This window comes from Convolutriloba macropyga, chromosome 11 (genome assembly GCF_964194025.1).
Source record: "Convolutriloba macropyga chromosome 11, txConMacr16.3, whole genome shotgun sequence".
Taxonomy (NCBI): domain Eukaryota; kingdom Metazoa; phylum Xenacoelomorpha; order Acoela; family Convolutidae; genus Convolutriloba; species Convolutriloba macropyga.
Window position 1 is genome coordinate 27,517,781 of NC_134478.1, and position 10,000 is coordinate 27,527,780.

Genomic DNA, 10,000 nt, shown 5'->3' on the forward strand with positions numbered 1-10,000 from the left:
CTACTATTTGTATTGTTACCACAACTACCCAATTCATCTGATTTAATAGATATATAGTTGATCAAACCTCATGCTATCAAACTGTTTTTGATACCCACCACTATATAACAATTAGTGTAACTTTTGATGAATAATTAACAGTACAGAATATAATTTCTCTATCGCTACAATTTTTCTGTCTTTTATACACATACCTTACCTTACCCTTAGATAATAAATAGTACATGTATATATGCAAAGATTTTCCATAGTTAGATATATGCAATTTTGTAAATAAGAAATAAGGAAAATCCAAAAAAGAACAAAGTACCCCATTATTGTGTACATAAATGATTGGAAACAATAAGAAGAGAATAATAATACACCACGCAGTGTAAAACATTAACTTTAAAATAGAGTCTAACATGTATATATGTAAGCATAAATAAAACGTATAAACACGCATACCGTACAATTACTGTGTACAGCGGAATTGAGTCACCACATGACAATTGTATCAGAATTAAAACAAGAATTAACAATCATATTTCTCAAATATGTACCTAACAAATCACTGACGTGTTTCAAAATCTATTTTGCGATATGATCTATTTAAAATAAGAACAACAAGTAAAAAATACAGCACATCAAAAACATTGAGTACACCGAACATTCGAAACTCTCATTTTCGAAATTCCGAGTAACAACACTACTATCATGTTACTACTAACATGCTAAAAAACTGTATTTTCCACTTTAAGACAGAGTAAACTCCAACGATCAAAACCATCAAGTACAAACGGTATAAAAAACCCACATTTATAATGGACAGCTGTTACGTAGATAGTAGACGGCTGTCAGAAACAGTTATCAGTAACAACTAACTAATCCCTTTTCTTGAAAAAATTATTTGGAATATTGAAAAGCAGTATATCGTTTGCGGCGAACATTTAAACAATAAGCGCGCAGACAGATACTTTCACTAAATTTATAAAAGTATGAAATAACCGTTAATGGGAATCAGGCAATTCGACATTTTTGCACATACCCATTATAAAAACTATGAGCGAGCTAAAAGAATCTTGAAACAAATTTACAATACAGAAACCATTAATAATTTCACAACAATTACAGATACGAAAAACGCATTACATAAACAAAATCAGTAACAACTAACAAAGAAACCCGAGACTGTAGAAACTGTATGACATAACAGTCAGTAAGGATTAGAGTCATGACTCAGGGAGACATCAAAGGCATAATACATGTTCATCTTTAATAACAAAATCAACATGGCCAGAAAAATCACATGTCACCAAGCTTCTTGTTATTATCAACAAAATTTTCGTGGACAGTCAACCCACTACCTTCGATTTTTCCGTCGAATTCCAAATACCGAAACAAGAAAAATAAATTCTTTCCAGCCGTAAGGGATACTACGTAGTAACAGAACAAATATACAGCCTAACAGGATAAACGAAATTGAGAAAGTTAGAAATTCTAACAGCTAACATAAGCAAACAAAAAGAATTCAGGTAAGTCAGGTAAATCGCCGGACATCAGGATCGCCTTCAACATTGACACCGGACCTACCCAAAAGGATCTTCATCCACTGGAAGTGGTACTGGAATAGATACTTTTGTGGTTGTTGATCTCACTCCTTGCTTTGTGGGCAACCTATGTCTGGGAATTGACCTACAGACAAAACGACAAAGCACAATACATTCAACAAAAAGAAAAGAAAATCCTTCAGAGAGATTAACGAGAAATTGAGTGACTGTAGTAATCAGAAAACTCAATCTAAAAACTCAAAACCCCGGAAAGATGGAGTCAATGTTGATTGACATCCAACAAAGAAAAGAAGACTTTATTATGAAAAAAAAGAAAGACTGAAATACTCTTTTCTGATTGGTTGAAAAGGAATAAATACCTTTCCTTAAATGTTTACCTGTTTTTCCCTTTCACTCTACCCTTTAGTTGGTACAGATCAGAGTCAGACCTGATGTAATAATAAAGTATATTTCTCTCTCTCCTCCGCTCTTGTTTAGTATTGAGATATACGTTAGACCTCAGCATTGGGGCCCGTGCACTGTCTACTGAAGCTCAGATAGAAGAGTAACAGACTAGAGATATAGAACTTTAGTAAGTCAGGTAAGCTTTGAGATTATACGATAGTCTTGAGACACCATAAGACCTCAGTGGAAAAAACTCTCAAGGTAACCCTACTCGAGACACGTCTTAGTACAGGTTTTATATCCCTGAGCTGTTGTTGCTATATGACATAAGTATGTCATAAACTGATTTCAACTAGACTGGTTAGTGGTTGTATCTATGAAAAATCAAATGTTTATAAGTTGAAATGTTTATAGGTTACAGGTTATAACTAATTCAAGGATGAGATTCAAAAGTTTATAGTTTACAGGTTATAATTAATTTATAACTGGTGTATATATAGAGGTGCCTCTTACATTCCAGGTGTTTTTTAAATCTACATCTCAAAATGGTGTTAAGAGTTCTCAAATTTTGAGGGATTGAGTCTGTCAATTATACTCATTTAGTTTACACATACTAATCGAATTTAAATAGTGAACATTAATTGTTAATATGAGATTCAAGTGTTATTCAGATACAAAGAAGGTGATGGTTAATACTGGATACAAATGAAGAAGTGACATAAATCGATAACATTTTGGTATCAGGTGAAACAGATTAAATTGAGATAGGTGAAACAGTTTAACAGATCAGGTGAAACAGTTTTAATTAAAAGATTGTCGTTGAGATGTGAAATAGTTTTTACCGACATTCGGATGGATGTAAAATGAAAGTGACTGTAATGCGTGTTAGATGATGTTGGTCTGTTTAGGATAATTCTTTAGATTTTTAAACGCGGTAAACGCTTTGAGGAAATCCTCATTTTGTCCCAGTGGGCAAGCAAGTGCGTTGTATAGAAGATTTGGTGTTATATGTGGAATTGTGGCTTTAACTGCATTCCACTCTTCTTGTTCCTGATCTGTCGGGCAACGACTTCCCGTTCTCTTTTCCGACAACGATGTGTGTTTGACTGGTTTGTCAGCCGGATTGTCAATATGCACCGCTAGGTTCCTTGGTTGTGATGACGCTGGTGATTGGGGTCGTGATGACTCCGTGGACTGGGGTTGGGAGGTCGTTTGCACACCGGTGTCCATGGTGTGTGTTTCGACAATTGTTGCAGGACTTGCTGCCCCGGAGCTAATCTCTCCTTCCTCAAAAGCATAACTGATTGGGGAATCAGCTTGAAATTCGTTATCTGTCATCATACTAAAACATATACGATGTGTAATTGGTGTTAAATAGTATTAGTAATAATTTGGTGTTAAAGAATACAGAGATGTTAAATAATATAACGATCTACTATTCTCTTTTCACTATGAGGTGACTTCACTATTAGGTGATTTCTTGAATAGGTGACTGTAGGTGGTCTCACTATTGTGCAATTTCATTGTTAATGTAGATATGTTCGGCGAATTCAATATTAATGTATAAATAGTGAAAATAAAATATGCCTAACAGGCTTACGGGTTTCTTCTCTGAAGGAGACTGAATAGAGAGACATTGAATAGATTCTATGTTTAACCCGAGGTGAATGGCTTATGTAAATATAGAGAGTATTAGGTGTACCTATACTGTGATATGTATTTACATATCACGATTATGAAAGGTGTATTGTTAAGTAATATTACATTTTTGTTGTCAATAGTTATAATCAGTCGTTAATGGTTATAATTACTTATCCGGTGGATGTCATCAAAGGTGAATTAAAAGGTAAATGTTTTCAAAGTTGTATGTATTCAAAGGTTAAACTTTTTTTCATCACAGAAGAAGTGGTTAGAGGTTTATTGTTAATTGAGAAGTGGGTATTTTATCATTCCACATTTTAGTTATGATTATGAGCTAATACAAACTATTACTTTGTAGTTATGAATTGATGCATAGATAACGGGTCAGATACATTAATGAGGAATGATCAATGGGATAAATACATGAGTTGCCGTTATTATCTGACTTCAACTACAATGAGATACTTTGGTGAGAATTGATTAATGGTATTGAATAATGCCTGAACTAATGAATGATGATTGAATAATGTATGATATGCCTACCAGTGAATTGGAGTTTTTATTAGGATATGTGAATGTGACTTAATGACGTGATATGGTGATAGCATGAAGTGTTGAGCTATTGTTTATAGCTAATAATTTGTAAAGGATTGTGAGTCGGTATAGGTGACTTCATTCGTATGGGGTTTATCTTCTTCTTCTAACATGGTGGTGGATTTTCGATTTCTGTTAAATTTACTGAAGGAATGAGGTGTTTGCGTGTTTCCTCTTTTGCAGTGGTTTCATAGTTTGCTCTTTGGTCAAAGAAGTCAGGTGCACTGGGTGTTTGGTATGGTGGTGGTGTTATTATAGGGGGAGGAGTTGCTGGTGGTACTTTTGGTAATGGTTGATCTCTTACTGATCCTTTGTCAGTTTTTGCAGCTAGTATTTCTTTATGGAAAGGTTCAAGGCTTGTTCTTGTTTCGCGGACTTCTGGTTTTTTACTTATATTATCGAATTTTTTAAACTGTATTCCTTTATTTGATCGTCTTACTGTTGTTTTGTAATGTTTGTAATTTGTATCAACATAGACATCATTGTCGTCATCATATACTATGAATGGTGAATCTGTTATTAATATCTTTATTATTTTCTGATTGATTTTTCTTTTTTAATTTTTGTTTTTTCTTTTTGGTGGTGATGTTATCACTATTATGGTGGCTAGTATTGTCATCGTTTTCTGAGGAATTATCTGTTTCTTGTGCTTCAGCAATTAGTTGGGTTAGCGCGTGAGAGAATATGCCAAAGACTCCTGACAATAATATTCGTGTAAACTGACTTGTTTACCAATTGCTTTATGTATTGCAAAGGCGTTGTAAAATTTGACTACTACGTTGAATACAAATAATAAGAAGTTTGCCATGGCGTATAGTATTGCTATTTTTTCGAACATATACCAAGGCCAACCAAATACGGTAATAAATTGGTCTTTGAGCCATTTTCCATCAAAAATTTCTTTCCAATTAACAGTAGATTGATCTATTGGAAAATTGTAACCGTTGATATTTAGGTCTTTTCACCATTTTATTGAATGTTCTTAACGTTTATAGGCGTCTAGTAATCCTAATCGATCTAGTTCAAGAAGTTTTTGTGCATTAGCGGGGGTTGCTTCTTGCAATGGTTCGGCTTTATCTCGGACATATTCGCGTAGTAAATCTCGTTCACGTTCCTTTACTAGCTGTTCTCGACTAAATATCCCATTATCTATTACACTAGCTCTGCTAAAAAGGTTGTCAACTTCAATTTCTTCAGATGAAATTGTATGCGGTACCGTTTCGACTTTTACAGGAAATGGTGTAAGTTGGTATCGTGCCGTTTCCTTTGTATCAACTGATATAAGTTGATCAAAGTTATTATGTGAGCAAGGGACTTTTTTAGTCCAAGCGTAGGTTTTTCGTGTTAGCTGGTGTACGTATTGTACTACGCTTTTATATAATATTGGTATTTTGTCATAACAGGTGTTGTCATTTGGTACCCAGAGTTGTGAAACTTTTCGTGCACATTTGTACATTTTCATGACATTAATGCCTCTTTCTTGTACAAATATTGAACGGTCTCCTGTGAGAATGTATCCTAGTAACGGTGTATCTTTATGGATTCGTGTGAGTGTTAGTTGTCTGAGACTACTGGTTTGTTCGCAAATTTTCGAATAAAATTCGATGGCTTGTGGGCTTAGTTGTGCGTATATTTTACTCATATACAAATCCATTTCCATTTCTAGTTGAGTTATCTCGTTTGCAAAGCCAAAATAGTAATATTGGTTATTTGTAATGTTTCGGTAATTACGTTGTCCTGAAATTTCTTTATTATTTACTTTTATAATTTTTTGATTATCAAAAGTGTTCATTTATGAACACTTTTGATAATCAAAAAATTATAAAAGTAAATAATAAAGAAATTTCACGACAACGTAATCACCGAAACATTATAAATGATGAAAATGTCTTCGTATTCTGTTGGGTACAGTGGTTTATTGGAGTCACAGTAGATTTCTGGTTTTCTAATTTCTATACTTCAAATCGTGTTGCTATTTGTGTTTTACTTTTGTTATGTGTTTTTTTGTTATTTTGTTTGTTGAACTCTTATACAAGTGTCCACTCGGTGTTGGTTTCAATCCAATATCTATCTTGATATTTTACCATATAGGCGTCGAGTTTTAACATTTCAAAGATTTGACAATGTACTTCTGGTTCCCAGACAATTGTTGCTTTTGTTAATGCTGTTGGGGGCAGTGCTCTTTTTCTACATTGCATGGTAGTTTAGTTCCGTCTAAAGAAATCTCAAGCGCACGCGCACGCACACACAGTCACTTACGCACCCATATGGACACACACGCACAAACACACACATACACACAAGCACACACACGCAAACGCACACGCACGCACAAAAAACGCACACACATGCGCACACACGTGCGTACTTACGAGTACATGCACACAAGCACAGAAACGCAAAGACGCACACACATGCACACAAACTCACAAACACGCGCACACATACGCACACAAACACACACATGCACGCACACACAGACACGCGCACACGCTCACACACAAACACACAACCACAAGCCACACAAGAACACACAAACGCATACACATGCACTCACGCGCACACACACACACACGTTCGTACGCACGAGTACACGCACACGCGCACGCATGCATACACACGCAAAGACGCACACACATGCACACACTCACACACACACACACACACACACACACACAAACAAGCACACACGTACAAAGGCGCTCACACACACTCAAGTACAGACGCACACGCATAATCGCACACCCACACACGCACACACACACGCACACACACACACACGAACAAACGCACACATGCAATCGTTCACACACACGCACACACGCTCACACACGCACACACAGACGCACAAATACACGCACACACACTCGCACACTCGCACACTCGCACGCGCACACAAACGCACAAACATCCACACACACGAGCACACACACACACGCACACACACACACACACACGTACGTACATACGAGTACATGCACAAGCGCTCACAAAATTGAAGACGCACACACATGCACACACACTCACACACGCACAAACAGACGCACAAACGCACGCTCATACCCATGCAAGAAACAAACACTTATGCACCCACATGGACTTACACGCACAAACACACAACACAAGCACACACACACACACAAAAGCACACGCACGCACACACAAACGCAGACACATCCACACACACGATCACACACACGCACACACACAACCGTGCGTACAAAAGAGTACATGCACACGCGCACACACACGCAAAGACGCACACACATGCACGCACACACATGCTCACACACACGCACAAACACACGCACATTCACAAGCTCACACACGCACAAAACGACGCACAAACACAACCGCACGCGCACGCACACACGGAAACTTACGCACCCACATGGACACACACGTAAAAACACACACAAGCACACACACACGCAAGCACACACACACACACACACACACACGCTCACGCACGCAAACACAAACTCGCACACATGCACACAAACGCACACACACACACGCACGCACTCACACACGTGCATACTTACGAGTACACACACACCCGCACACACACGCAAATACGCACACACACGCACAAACACACGCACGCATACGCACACGTGCATACTCACGAATACACGCACACGCGCACACATGCACACACACGCAAAGACGCACACACATGCACACACTCACAGACACACACACACACACGCACCCAAGCCCACAAACACGCAGGTACACACGCAATTGCACACACACTAACACAAGAACGCCAGCACACATGCAAACGGGCACACACACGCACACACGCGCGCACACACACACACACTCACGCGTAATCAGGCACTTATGCACCCGCATGGACACACACGCACAAACAAACACGCACACAAGCACACACACACCCACACGCTAGCACGCACAAACGCACACACAGCCACACACGCACACACATGCACACATACGCACACAGGCGCACACACACGCACGTACACATGCGCACACGCAATCGCACACACACACACAAACGCAAAGGCACGCGCGCATACAAGCAAACGCGCACTAGAATGCAAACACACACACACTTTCACACACACACGTACAAACAGACGCACACACACAAGCACACACACACACGCACGCGCACACACACATTTACATACCCACATGGACACAGACACAGACGCAAACACACACGCACACAAACGCGCACTTATGCAAACACGCACACGCACACACGCACACATGCACGCAACCAATCATACGCACACACACACGCGCGCGCACACACACACTTACGCACCCGCGTGGACACACACACGCACAGACGCACACACATGCACACACACGCGCACACACGCACCTACACACTCACTCACACGTACACACACGCTTACGCACACGCACAAGCAGACGCACACACACACGCACACGCACACACACCAACACATGCACGCGCGCACAGACACACACAATTACGCACCCACATGGACACACACGCACAGACACACGCACACACACACACGCACACACATGCACACAAAAGCACAGAGGCGCGCGCACACACGCACGTACACACGGGCACACGAATTCGCACACGCACACACACACACACTCACACAATTACGCAACCACATGCGCACATGCACACAAACGCAAACTCTCACACACACGCACACAAACGCAAAACAGACGCACGAACACAACCGCACACGCACGCACACACGGACACTTAAGCACCCACATGGACACACACGCAAAAACACACACACACACAAGCACACACACACGCAAGCACACACACACAAGCACACGCACGCAAACACAAACTCGCACACATGCACACAAACGCACACACACACACACACACACACACGCACGCACGCACACACGTGCATACTTACGAGTACACACATACCCGCACACACACGTAAATATGCACACACCCGCACAAACACACGCACGCATACGCACACGTGCATACGCACGAATACACGCACACGCGCACACATGCAAACACACGCAAAGACGCACACACATGCACACACTCAGAGACACACACGCACACAAGCCCACAAACACACGCTGGTACACACGCAATCGCACACACACACGCACACACACTAACACAAGAACGCCAGCACACATGCAAACGGGCACACACACGCACACGCGCGCACACACACACACACACACACACACTCTCACGCGCAAACAGGCACTTACGCACCCGCATGGACACACGCACAAACAAACACACACACACGCACACACAGCCACACACACACGCACACACATGCACACATACGCACACAGCCACACACACACGCACACACATGCACACATACGCACAGAGGCGCACACACACGCACGTACACATGCGCACACGCAATCGCACACACACACACACACGCAAAGGCACGCGCGCACACAAGCAAACGCGCACTAGAACGCAAACACACACACACACACAAACACGCTCACACACATACGTACAAGCAGACGCACACAGACACAAGCACACAAACACACACACACACACGCACGCGCACACACACATTTACACACCCACATGGACACAGACACAGACGCAAACACACACGCACAGAAACGAGCACATATGCACACACACGCACACGCACACACGCACACATGCACGCAACCAAACATACGCACACACACACGCGCGCGCACACACACACTTACGCACCCGCATGGACACACACACACGCACAGACGCACACACATGCACACACACGCGCACACACGCACCTACACACTCACTCACACGTACACACACGCTCACACACACGCACAAACAGACGCACACA